Source organism: Sinohyriopsis cumingii, chromosome 6 (genome assembly GCF_028554795.1).
Source record: "Sinohyriopsis cumingii isolate HCF-2022 chromosome 6, ASM2855479v2, whole genome shotgun sequence".
NCBI classification, from domain to species: Eukaryota; Metazoa; Mollusca; class Bivalvia; order Unionida; family Unionidae; genus Sinohyriopsis; species Sinohyriopsis cumingii.
In genome coordinates, this window is record NC_142966.1 from 23,671,196 (window position 1) to 23,685,362 (window position 14,167).

The window sequence follows — 14,167 nt, forward strand, 5'->3', positions numbered from 1 at the left end:
TGTTCATTCGAGGCCGCAAGGTAAACACTGGTAGCTGTTTAAAAAGTGAAACTGACCTAGGAAAAATGTCATATAGCTTTCTATCTTGTTGGAAATGACGTTAATGTCTGCCATTAAGGCTGTTCCTAGCGCTGCCATCAGCAGGTGGCCGTAATAGTTTTTCAGATTGTGAAAGATAACGTAAACATCTGTACTATCCTGGCTTATTCGTCGATGGATGTTATAGCTATTGTGGGAGGTTCCTCTGTATTGTACGGTGATCTGTCAGTGGTCTTTTATCCTGCATCACCCAGTCGCTCTCAGAAGATATGACAGACACGGGCCGCTTAAAAATAAGCAGTATCGGCATAAGTTATCAGCGAAAGGCGAACGTGGGCTAAATACTCTTTGAGGCTGACCATATCTTTCTCCAGGCTATATTAATAGGTTGGATGACCGCGTCTCTCCATCTGTACATTACTTTTTTAGTCATATAGCAGAAGCTACCAGGAGGATGGCTGGAGGTTTTATATAGATCGCTAAAGACAGGATCGACCTCTTTCATTGTTGTTGGCATATCAAGTGTCTCGAGGTCAGCAAAGATATTCGATTGATAATATACTTAAGGCAAAGCTTGTTCTTTCCTGGCTCTGGTAAGAATGTTCTCTGTGATTCTGAGCCAATGCCGCGACAGTCTTTAAACAGATTAAGTCTTGAGAAGACGTGGAGGCATCGACAGCAGACGTACGTTTTATGCTCATTTTTGTTACTGTTGTACACCATCCAAGAACGGTGTTTACTCCATACATAATGATGCTTATTATCATCCAACATCAATAGGTGAATAGTTTTCTCAAGAGCTATATTGGATATATGTATGTGGTAGAGAATATGCTCAGAGTCAAAGACGTTGACAATGAAGGTAGGGTTAAGGTTCTCGAATTTGGTAATGTGAGATTCGTCATAGGAAGCATATAAATCGAAGCTAGCCCAAATACTTACGGCAAATTGTTTACGATGAGCAGCAGAGGAGGTGAACATACCTTTTTCTAGAGTGTAGGCTTCCTACGAAAACGGAAAAATAAGGTCAGTGACCTGAAACAAAAGCCTCTAACTTAACCGAGAGATTCTCTAATTGGGTTAGTTTTTTGTTACTTTATCTTTGTCGTTCGTGTTTTTCTAAACTTGTATGTGCGTTCGTTTACCCGCCGTACGTTTAATTGAGGTCGCACCTCCTCTACTGCTATAAATGTATGAGTAATTAAGTCATAATTTTATCAATAATGGAATCTTACACTAGTAGACTAGCTAGAGAAAGATTAGAAGCAATTAGAAGATATCTTCCTGTTCGTGATGCTCTCAAAGAAAAACTACAGGAACATCAAGAAGCACAAGCTGAATAAGCAGAAGATAAAGAACGATTTTTTAAACCTGTTACGAAGGTTACTGAAGGAGTTGCAGAAGCAACTGAAGGTCTTCTTCCAGCAAAAAAACCAACTGCAGGCAAACTGAAAAGAGAGAAAGAAGAACCAAACAGACAAAAAAGATTTTAAGAGATCTTCCAGCTATAGCTGCTACTTAACCTCCACTTACTCAATTTAAAGGCGCTGTCGGTGAAGAACCAAAACCAATAACAAAAACAAATTAAACAAAAAAGATTGTTTCATAAATTTACTGAAAATGCTATCACGGTAATAAAAAAGACAGCAAACATCAGCAGAATTAGTGATAGTTATAGAGAAAACCGCAATGTGCTAATAAACCGGTTTCAAGAGACACTTGGCACAATTGGATATTTCGAATAAAAAAGGAGGTAAGCTAGTTAGGACAAGTAATTATTATGATTATATTGCATATATGGGTGCAATAAATAATTATTTAGCGATAGAGCAACGACTTAGAAAACAACCTAAAAAATCTAAACCTGAAGTTGCTCTTCAGGATAAATTGACTATTAAAGGTTTTAATGATATCGCGAATGCAAAATCAGAAGAAGAAGTTCATAATATTGCTGCAAATCATAAAAATAGAAGTAAATATGTAAGAACGAAATATGCTGATTCTTGGACAAAAGATGATTGGGTTAGATATGTATATCTCATCTCTACTAAACAATGTTCTCTCAATGCTGATGATCCTGATTTTCAAACATTTCAAGAAGTAAGTAAAAGAGAACAACCTAAACAATTACAAATTGTAACTGAATATCAACAACAATCTCCTCGACGACAACTTCCTCAATCACAAATTAATCAAAAATAACTAGAACAAAAACAAAACAATATCTGCAACAAAAACAAGAAATAATTGAATATAGAAAACAGCAAATAAATTAAATTAGGAGTAGATTTACACCTGAGGCTTTAGACAATATTAGAAAAATTAAAACTAATGATAAAATAATAGATATTGCAGTAAAATTTGATGAAAGAGATAAATATTTAAAACATGAACATGTTGGATCTTTGTCAGAAAATGACTGGATTAAAAGTATACTTGCTGTTCATTCTAGTGTTGCTTATCTTAATATAGTGGGTAAGGAAAAAAATTAAATTGTTTTATGATGATGAAATAAAAAGAAAAGAACAATTACAACGTGAAGAAGCTATGCTTGCTGGATTGTCAAAATACACGCAAAGCTCTGAACAAAAAAACCGGATGTGGAATAGCAATTTGTCCTGACAGTGTTCTTGCCGATGTTGACCGACAGGAAGTTCTGATCAGAGGAAAACGCACAGGAAATAATTCTGCAGAAATTATTAATGAAATATCTGATATTTAACGAAGACTGTTTATAGGTGGTGTTACAATCGTAACATTTATCATTCTCTCATCAATGAAATTGCTGATGATTATCACAGCGACTGAAAACAATTAATTAATCAGCATGTAATTTAAAAATGAGTATACACACTCCTCAACATGGGTCTGTAATAGTTAGGAAAGTAAATTCACGATTGCCAACTTACAAAGCGATTTATGGAGATGGACTTGGTGATGTTCAGTGTTTATTTTCCAAATCCTCTTTACTATCTTCACTTTCGCTTTCAAAATCCTTTTTAATATTTTAACTTTCACTTTCAAAATCCTCTTTTCTATTTTCATTTTCACGAAGTGACATAAACGTTTTTAACTGACTCATGCGTGTGTTAATAACTTTTTCGTTTCATATTCGTGAGCTAATTCTGATCTAATGTTTTCGATCACGCTTGAGAGAGATACGAATCTTTTAACTTCCGTATCTTTCACAGTCGCCAAAGATTGGAACATAGCTTGTTGGATGAGCTTAATAAATCTATATTCTGCTGGTAATGTATATCTATCTTCAAATTAACGTGTTTGCAATGACTCAAAATCACAAACGATTTTTTTTCTGGATCAAGTTGAATGGTTATGCCGTCTTTTGCAATGTTTTAATGTCAGAAATAATAAATAATATCATTGATATTTTCATAATTCATTATATATATATATATATATATATATATATATATATATATATATATATATATATATATATATATATATATATATATATATATATATATATATATATATATATATATATATATTGGTCTTAATAATAATGTGAACGAGATACCATCCACAATTAAAACTGAGCATTCCAAGATAAATTTAATCTTGATAGAATATCCCCTGACTTACCGATGTGAAATCTGGTTAATCCGACGAATAAAAGGTTGATTAATACTATTCACAACGCCAGAGAAGAATTTAGTAAAGATGGTGCATCTTATGTGCGGTCGACGTTTAAAATCATACGCAACACAGATGGTGTTGACGATGTTATCAATGCTACAAAGAACGACAAACGAGCGGCAACAATTATTAATTATCTAGACAATCGAACATATTTTTTCAGAGTAAAGTTTATTGTAGTATCAAAAACATACAATAATACTTGGAGTATCAGTGACAAACGTGACCCTGTCTTTCATAATGAAAAAATTGCGATATTAAGTAAAAATTCCAAACCAGGGATGTTGATTGGTATTGACAAACTGTATTATGAAAGGCCGTATCCTGTAACCGCGGTTATTTGTGGAATTTATTCGATAAATGATAAACCCAGCGTCAATAATCTAAAACCGATGAAATTTTCAAAAATAAATTGTGTGGCCTAACGAGTAACAGAACATTTTACAAACGCGATACATGGAAATGGTTTAACGGATAAAAGACGTAAAATAATAAACGAGTGGGGAAAATAGTTAAAAATACCGGAGTATCTGTAAAAGACGTCGCCCAATTAGGAAAGAAACTAAAATTTCCAATAAAGGTAAAAACAATAACCGGACAGATTTTATACGAATCAAAACGTAAATAGAAAGGAGATTCGATTGAAATTATTGATCATAATGTGTATGCGTGGACTAATGCAGTAACAATATTTCCACAAAATCGAATTGTTAAATTTTATGAAGATTTATTTGATTTTATTAACGAAATAAGTAAGAACGATCCTGTATCAATATGGTTATTTCAAAGTTCTGATAATGGAAATTATGATCAGTTTGAACGACCTAATGGAGATATTTATCGTACAGAATATCTAATTGAAGAAATGAAAAAAATTGCGTTGAAATGTACCCATGAGGACGCTGAACAATTACTGAATAATTGTTTTACCGTTCCGTCAGTTGATGTTCGTTTTGCTATAGAGAGAAAAATTCGTAGAAACACCAACACAATTGGATTTTCTTGACGAAATTCAACGCTGTTGTGTCGAATACGGACACGGCGGATTGTGGAATACTAAATACGATTATAAGGATGTTATCTCGGTAAATATGGTTACATGTTATCCGGGAAGTTTTGCTTGGTATGGGAGAGTGTTTTACATATTTTGAGCGATTCGGACATCCAAGACACGAGATGACCAGAGTATCGATAAATGGACCATTACCATATTTCTATTTGACTGGATGTGCTTGCATCGAGTCATTTAAGTTTGTTGAAAATTTTAATCCGATTTGTTATGTCTGGTTTGGCAAACATTTTTCAGAAACAAATGTGGCACCAACAGTATTATTACGATAAATGCTCGGATTCGGCTAATGTGGGTATGTAAGAAAGCTTGCCAGTAGCTTCTCGTGGGTCGGTGGTTCTTTCCGGGATTTTCCGGGGTTCTTCCTCCACCATTAATACTGGCCGCTATGTGTAGCCTATCGTGTGCTGAAAAATGGCGTTAAACCCTACGACGACAACAACAACGATATATGCTCCATGTAAAAATACTTTTATTGTTAACAGTAAGTGAATCAATTATATCATATCATCCACTGATAGAAATTTTGCTACCACAACCAAAGAAATAGTCTGATGATGAAAATCCTGATATAACTGATTTTGAGTATAAAATCGCAAAGATCTTGGCAGAAAAATAATCAGCAATTTCACCCAAGGAGGATCATGTGATCATAAACGACAATGTACAAGATTGATTATAGATGATGCTGAACTAGATTTTATAACTGCTGCAACAACGGATAGAAATACGTTAAATGTTAATTTATCATACGGAACTAAATTAGGTACAATTGTGAGTTATGTTGATGGTGAGTCACCGCAATTTACTCATTTAAGATCTTCACTGCTCGCGTACGTTTCCATAAATCTATTATCGATGATAAATAGAGTTTCTGAGTTTTCTGCCAGAGTCGCTACGGATTCATTTTATATCAATAAAAGAAAATACAGGATTTCTAGAACAACTACATATCGGCACTTATGCATCATGGGATGAATGGAGAATGAAACAAGAAAATATACTTAATTATTCTAAAATCCGCCGACGTTGAAATTAAGGATATTTATTATAACAACAAAAAAAAAATATCAAAATTATCATCAGCACCATCTGTATTTGATCCTGTAGCTAGACAAAACGGTTTATCTCAATGGACCTGGTGGCTCTGGTGAAACAACTCGTGTGATTGAATTAATCTTGAACAGTTGTTCAGAAATAGTTGTTATAACACCTACACACAGACTCGTAAGAGAAATGAAAGAAAAAATATTAAATCATGCACTTATCATAAATTATTTTGATGGAAGGGCGATAAATGGACTCCTGACCGATCGGGAGAGAAATGTGTTCCAAGGATTATTGTTTGGGATGGATTATGCACCGTTTCATTAGAAACATTAAAAATATTTCTTGATTGGTTATTGACAAAAAATACTGCTGTAATAATGTGTGGCGATCATGGTCAACCACCACCTTTTGCTGGATTGTCTCCACATAAATGGCTGATGAATTTTGTAGATTATTATGAAGAAATAATTAGTGATCATAGAGCACTTGATCCAGAATTAAGAGAGTTTAAGAAATCAATCAGACTACAACCGAAAAAAATTCAATGTGAAATGATGCGTGAAATGATTTCAGAAACTCCTATTAACAACTTTTGAAGTTTATGGAGACCAAATGATTTGATAGTTGCAAGTAGAAAGAGAGTTCGTGATACACTTCAACAACGATTATTTATGTTACATAAAAAAAATTCAAATATACCCGTACCATTGTGTTATCGACCAGCAGATACGTGACGACAGAATATCGACGTTGATTTAGCAGGATCGTCAGAGAAACAAAATCTTGTTTTAAATGATATTGTTTTAGTTCCTATTAATGTTGTTGAGAGCGCATTATCCATGGAAAAAATTCCATGGACACTAGGATAAGCAATGCCAATTCATTCATCAATAGGATTAACCATCTCTGATACAAATGTTTGGATCGTCGATAATCGTACCTAATGGTCAAATTTAGTTTATCTAGCAGTGTCTCGAGTCAGAATAATATCTCATCTGCGGAGAATTGTCATAGACTTTACAGAAACTGGTGGTAATAGCGATGTTATTGACAATGATATAGTAAGAAAAAAAATAGTTATAAACAATATGACAAAAAAAAAATAGCGCGACTTTGATCTCGAAGCTGGATTTATCATGACGTTAAAACAACAACAGAATAATCATTGTGCGAGCTGTAACAGTAATACTGTGGCAATATTCAAAAAGTAATCCAACACAATTTACCGCAGACAGAATTAATAGTAGTCTTGGTCACACACGAAAATGTAATGCTGACCAGTCTTGAATGTAATCGACGTCGAGTTGCTAGATTTCAAAAGTGTATGCGTTGGTAATTGTGTCTTCAGGAATTACTTGCTCTTTTTTATCACCTTCAAGTTCACCACGTTCATATAAATATCTTACAGTAACATTACCTAGTACTGTTTGTTTTGACAATTCATGTCGTTGTATTGGTACGTGTTTTTTGTGTAATCGCATTAATGGGTTTCATAGAAGTTGCACGAGTAATTCAATTATTTAACGCAGCTACCACACCTAGTAATCTTGCAACCCATTCTTTCTGAATTATTTCCTTTGCATATGTATATATGTATACAAATAACCGCTCAGCAAGTGTTCGATTAAATCGTCCAACAATTGCCTGATCACGATGAATTGCGGTATGTCCTCGTCTAATTTTTGACGTTATGTTGTTTCATCAGAGATGATAAAGTACCAAGAAATTCCCTGCCAGGATCAACTTATAATAGTTGTTGCCATCGCAAGGGTCCTCGCTGATAAGTTCGTTCAAAAGCAGAAGAAACTTCAGTTGCTCTTTTAGTTGATGACGGCTCTGCTTCCTTATATCTGCTTGCAACATCAACGACAGTCAACGCGTATTTGTATGTACGTGATTGACGTCTACCAGTTTTAATATTATCATGTAGTAAAAATAAAATATCTGCCTTGATGAACTTCATTAGGAGTGTTGACATCAAAATATGCATGCTAAATAATTTTAGGTGGTGGTAGATACATTTGCCATATTGCCTGTCATACTAACCAATTTGCATCAACAGAACGTGCAACATTTGCTGCATCAGCGAGTTTACTAATCGCTACTCTACCCCTCCAATATCATTTTGGGCTGTAATAAATCGATTCCATTATTTTATAATAATCGGTTGATTAATTACCGGCTCCGAATAATAATTTACCTTTCATCGCAGATCTAACCAACCAATTAGCTAATGATTCTCTAATAGATTTCTTCTTTTTTAGAATTTAACGAATGAATCAACTTCAATATGTCGTTATTGCAGATCTTTACTTTTATAAGCTACCTCATGAACGTGACACGTTTGATCAATATCATTTTTTGGATAATCTCCAGGTCTTGTTTGTTCTCGCTCATCAAGTCGAATATCAAGTCGGGTTCTAGGACCACAATAACTATATCCTGTAAGATGTTTTTCTCCTGGGTATTTAGCCCATGGAGTTCCTGGTAATTTTTCTGATGAAGTAGCGATATCACCACCGATTTTATTATTAGAAATAAATTTATGTTTACTTGTACCACATTTTACACATTTAAATGTAAGTGCACGCTTTTTATTTTTTGTTATTACTGCTGTTAATCCACTTGTGGGGGTGGATGCTCTACATCGAACACAATACAAATCCATATTATTTATTGTATTTGTACGACATGGATGTCATTTATTTCTCAGCGACACGAAATCAAGAGCAAGTTAAACATATTTCAGCATTACCGAATTCCATCAGGATGGTCCATCCGGATCGGGTAAAACACAATTACTGCTTAATTTGATAATGAGATGGCTCAAGTGGGATAAGCTGTATTTAGTAGCTCCGTCAGTTGATGATCAGAGATGTTACGATGTACTTAAAGATTTTAATGAAAATGGAAAATTGTTGGACGAAGATGGTGATGATATTATTATTTTTATCACCGATATTGATGAAGCTCCATCTGTGGATGACCTTGATGGATTAATTAATAATTTAGTAGTATATGACGACGTACTGCTGGACAAACAATCGAATCCAGCTAGAACGTTTTCTCGAGGCAGACATAAAAATACTGATGTGATTTATGTTGTTCAGCGATATACACTAATACCTAAAGTGATCAGATATATTTTAGTCGTGTTTAATGGAGTTGATACACATACTCTGCGAAATATTCATCAGACATGATGTAGTGGGGATATGGACATGATTAGATTCAAAAACGTTTTTTCAAAAGCACAATGTGCTCCACACGGATTTATAGCAATAAATTTACATGATCCTCTATCGCGATATCGTATAGGTCCTGATAAAATAGTTGGTTGAGAGATTGATTTAAGATTAATTTAATTACTCATACATTTATAGCAGCAGAGGAGGTTTCACCTCAGTGAAACGTCCGGCGGGTAAACGTACGCACATACAAATTTAGAAAAAAAAAACACGAACGACAAAGAGAAGGTAACAAAAAACTAACAAAATTAGAGAAATCCTCGGTAAGTTGGAGGCTTCGGTTTGGCGTTATTGGCCTTATTTTTTTCGTTTTCGTGGGAAGCTTTATTTTTTTTAAAAATGACATTCTAGTAAAAGGTCGGTTCACCTCCTTTGCTGCTCGATGGTATCCTATAGTCACGCCGCGTGTCTAATAAGTATATTAGTGATAGTTTCCCGCATTTCCACAACCGCCAAAGGTCTGCTTTGACCCACCCCTCAACAACACCCTCTGTGATTTAGTAAAATATTAAATATGATGGTCTCGGATAGGCCGTTTACTACTACTGATTTGATTCGTTTTTCTTTTTTATTTCTATCATTATTTATTATAAACTGTAAACATGATATGGTCACATTGTCCTTATTGCTTATGGAAACCAACATTACGTCAATGTAGCTTGCAAATATTTGACACATATTACATATCGATCCAAGTGTCGAAGAAAGTAACGACAATGGGAGGGGCTACATTGTTATATTTTTGTTCGGTTCATACATGTGCCAACCCTCCAAAAATTAAAATGGCCTGGCCAGTCAGTTTGCTAAAAATCGGAAAGTAGAAAGACAAGTTACTATACATGTGATCCCTTTTGTCTGATAGTCACTGTGCGCTATTCTTGTCTATTTTCTGATTTATATTCGCTATTTCCATTTACTCTTATTATGTGTATATCTGTATGCATGCATGTATATAGAGAGCAATCCTTATCGTGCCTGTATTTTAATACAACAATGGCGCTATTGTGTTAAAGTGGGGAAATGAATCTCATTTTCAGGTTACGTCAGACATACAAACATACACATTTACATACATACAATGAATAGCCAGCCAGAGAAAGGTAAATCAAAGCTGGAGGCTTTGTGAATTCATTTATTATAGTGTGTATTAAGTTTCGTGATTTTGTGACAAATGACGCACGTATTTTCGTGGAAGGTCAAAGGGCTTATATTGTTTCCACTGAAGAATTGCTGTTGTGGCTTTAAATTCTAGGCTTGTAGCAGTCACAACATACACGAAAATTGGTACCACACAAAAATAGTAAATTTACAACTCGACTTTACCAAGATATTCATGAAATTAGGCATCGCTGCATAAAGTTTATCAGCCATGAAAACATACTCAGCTCAGATGTCCGGACCGCGTAATTTTTAATTACATGAGCAAGAATGTATTTGTAATGGACACTAGCAAAAATGCATATGTAATATATTTGTAATGGACATTAATAAGAATACATTTGTACTATATTTGTAATGGACTTTAATAAGAATGTATTTGTAATATATTTGTAATGGACTTTAACAAAGATGCACATGTAATATATTTGTAATGGACATTAATAAGAATGCATTTATAATATATTTAAAAGAAAAAGCGAGTATTAACAGGCCATAATGTCAAGAAATGATCTACAAATATGAGGTATGGGGAAAAAAATAAGTAGACGGATAAGATTTTTGAGTACATACCAAAACTTCCAGATTTAATGCTAGAGGGTTTGCCTCAAAACCGACATTAGCCTAACTCTGATCCGATGATCTGATACTTGCATTATCTGAACTGACCGTAGTATCAAGTACCCATAACATATAACCTTTTCGATCGGAATAATTCAATGGTTGTTAATCATGTTTACGCTTATACGCTGGAAAAAAAGCCGGTGTGTTTCATTCCATATCCCATTCCCCATGCTTCCTCGAGTCATTATCCATGTAATTCCGTTAAATAATTATCACGTGCATCCCTTGACACATCTTTCATATTTGGTGCCATAGATCAAAATGTAGAACCACACTCTGACAAAGGTCATTGCGGTGAACATGCAGGACCATATCAGACAGCTAACAAAAATCTTCACTAGCTGCAACAAAGTGCAAAGTCAGTTCCGCAGTTTGATGTCCTAAGCCAGCTTTTTAAGTGGCTAGACTAATTAATATGATTTAATCTAAACTGGGTATCCATATTAAAGCAATGTGCTACAACCCCTACAGTGTTCCTCTTAGTTATCCCCCATAGCTCCCCATCTCCTTCTTCATGTTCAACAACCTCATCCCACCCACTCCGCAAGCCCTTCCACTTGGAATCATCTCTCATGGGATTAGCCTAAGAGGAATAATTTGGGGTAGTGTCTTCATTTAATTCAACATAAATATATTTGCTATACATTTTATCCCTGGAAATTAATGAATTAAATATCAACGAGCTATCATATATATATATATATATATATATATATATATATATATATATATATATATATATATATATATATATATAATTTCATTTTGTTCTCATACATTGATTGAGATAATGCGTGATTTTGTTTATTTGACGTAAGCTAGATTTACAATCGCTCCTACAATTTACCTGAGTTCGCAATTATATTAATGAAATGGTCGTCGGCTACACCAAAAAACACGTTTAACTGACCATATTTGTATTACAGACTGTAAAACTTATTTGCCATTAAATTTAATACACGATTAATTTATGAAACTTTAGCTTATTTTTCTATCAAAATATTGTTTAATATACTGTTCTAGTGTATTGGGTGTAATTAATAAATTTCAATCTTTTTCAGGACGTACATATGGTATTTAATTACCAGCACGGGATTGTGTTTTGCTGTAATTCTAAGTTCTAAATCAACAACGAAAATTGACTCGGATGTCAATACTAATTAGTTTTGCTCTCACTGCCCCTTCTCTGGTCACCAACATATCAACACCCAACCCCGTTAGCATCGTTATCAAAAGACTAAATACTTAACACGCAAACATTGATAAATAATGAGCAACGAAACAGAATTTCAAACGATCATCTCTCTCTCTCTCTCTCTAAACATTTATCTACCGATATATTGATTTATATAATAAAAATTTGCATGCATAGAAGGACAATTATTTCTAAAAAGTCCTTGCATTTACTTTCTTTGCTAAAAAATATAGAAAATTATAAATTAACCAATTTCACTTTTCCCAAACAAATATAAAAGGTGAGAAAAGTACAAACGAAATACTCGTGACTTTCTTTTTGAAACGATCTTTAAGAATACTGTATATTACTTCTTTCTACTCTACAGCGTTTTTCTTTCATCACTGATATGTCCAGACTTAAATAATATGAACACTTGCACCGATTGAAATAAATATGTATGATGATTCAATAAGGATTTTCGCAATGTAATAACATGATACTGAAGAACACCGACCACGCAAAGTTTTCAAAGCCTAAAAAAAAATTATACCGAGGAATCGAATCTAAATATTAAAAGATACTACATTACCTAATCCCTAACATAATGCTTCATCAACCGATACATTCTAAAAGTAAATAAACAGCTCTCAGAATGAGTCATGTTTGTTGATTTCTATAACCTTTCTGGATGTTTGCATTACAACAGCTCAACAATATTAGAGACATAGATGTTTTTGCTGTTACAGACGTAGCAGCAGAAATAAGTGTGTTTGTATGTTGTCGTAAGTATTCCAAAAATGATAACGCTATCATTTTTGCATTCCCTTACAGTTTCCTTCCTCTCTCGCACAAAGTGGCAAGCTAAATGGGGCAACTTGTTTGATTGTAATAATGGTTCCGCAATCAATAAAATTTGGTACGACGTACATCACAGAACTTTTTCCAACTCTACACATTTTATATTATAATTTTAGTAACAAACTGCTAACTATAGCTCACATTTTATTTTGTAACCATTAAGAACTTTCTACAAGATTATTTTCCATTAGGCAATGGGGGATGATGGGTTGTTGTGTTTTTATCTGTTTTTTTCTTTTTGTTTTTAGAAAATGTTAATTGAGATCTGAGATCAAGGGGAAGACTATATAATGTTATTACTGGAAAGATTATTTATTCGTACTTTAAGATATAGGAGAATCATTTGTAGCATTGTTGTCTTCAGTAGTTTATTTGTGCTGGAATTTATTTCTGTAAATTCTTAAATTCAAGTGAACTTTCTATGGAATAAGGAGTGCTCATCGAAAAAAAATATTCTTGGACGGAAACATTCACTGGTATTTATAGTGAATTCAAACCTGAAATTATATTACTGTGTTTCAACAAAAGAACAAAAGACTGTTGGTAAAACAGCACAGTACATGCCAACACAGACACATCAACACCTTCAGCGTTAGACTTAATTTGGATTTCTGCTAAAGTTTATTCAGAACATTAAATTACTAGGTCTTGTGTCTGTAATTCTAGTATTAATTTGGGATTTAAATCGCAGTTCTTTTTATTATCACTTTGTTTTCAAGGGAAATAGATTATTAGTAGAATTCTACAATGGTTGTTGTTTTTTACTTTTTTCTTTTCATTTTAAGAGCATAGACTCGTAACAATTGTATTGTATACGCCTGCAAAATAATATAAAGACTTTACATACTGTTCGAGGCTTTGAACATCAGGCAGTTGCTTCTCATATGCCAAATAAAAATTCCTGCCATTCAATACAAATTGGATGCAACTAGTTTCTTGGAGGGACAATGCATTGTGACCTTGTCAGGAGCAACAGATGAGGATATAACGGTCAGGATTGTCAAGGCACGCTATGCCTTTACCACTCTCAGACCATTAGGGAGGAACGATAACAACTGCCTGAAAACAAAACTTAGATTGTTCAACTCCAACTTCAAAATCGGAGCTGCATTGCGGGGCAGAAATCAGGAGAAACACAGAACTTGCAAAATAAGTTGCATGTCTTTGTCAATACTTGTCTCTGACAGATCCTGCGCATCAAATTGTCAGACCAAATCCACAGCTTAAAGGAGACTAGAAATCAAAATTTTCCTTTTACGTATGTAATTCTCTACAGATTTTAAT